Below are 585 nucleotides of genomic sequence, written 5' to 3'. Positions count from 1 at the left end.
ACACACACACACACACACACACACACACACACACACACACACACACACACATATCGGGTGGGAAGATTGCTTTGCTAGTAACTTCCCCATTCCGTCAACAGTGTTACAATGAATGCTTGCGCGATGCGCTACGGGGCGAATTTAATAATTGCACGAATCCCTCCATCTTTGTCCGGGCTCTGTGTAGCACAACGAGGCGTTAATTACTTCCACCATTACCATTTCAGATTGAGTCGCGAACTGAATGCTGGGTCTCATTTTACTCGCGCAATCTTTCTTATGAATAATTTTGCATTTCTTGTTAAGTCCAATGAGCTTTTTCGCCATACAATTTTAAATAGTCAGTAATAGTAGAAGATAAGAACAGAGAGAGAGAGAGAGAGAGAGAGAGAGAGAGAGACAGAGAGGGGGGGAGGTGAGATGAGACAATAATTTAAATACACCAAGAAATTGGTGTGAAATAAAAATCGGATTGTTATACGTTAATAGACGATAGAATTTATGTATAGGTCACGCGTCATATCTAAAATTATTATAAATTTTTTAAATAAAAGATCTAACTGTTAAACTGGCGTCACTACGCCG

General features: G+C 39.8%; 1 protein-coding gene across 3 annotated transcripts in view; it reads left to right on the top strand.

The window, feature by feature from the left end:
• Positions 1 to 585, top strand: part of LOC108746010 (liprin-beta-2) — a 141,806-nt gene that overhangs the window by 16,711 nt on the left and 124,510 nt on the right. The window lies entirely within an intron of this gene.

This window comes from Trachymyrmex septentrionalis, unplaced genomic scaffold, assembly GCF_001594115.1.
Source record: "Trachymyrmex septentrionalis isolate Tsep2-gDNA-1 unplaced genomic scaffold, Tsep1.0 scaffold16, whole genome shotgun sequence".
NCBI classification, from domain to species: domain Eukaryota; kingdom Metazoa; phylum Arthropoda; class Insecta; order Hymenoptera; family Formicidae; genus Trachymyrmex; species Trachymyrmex septentrionalis.
The sequence above is the reverse complement of the archived record's forward strand: the minus strand, read 5'-3'. Positions and strand labels throughout refer to the sequence as shown.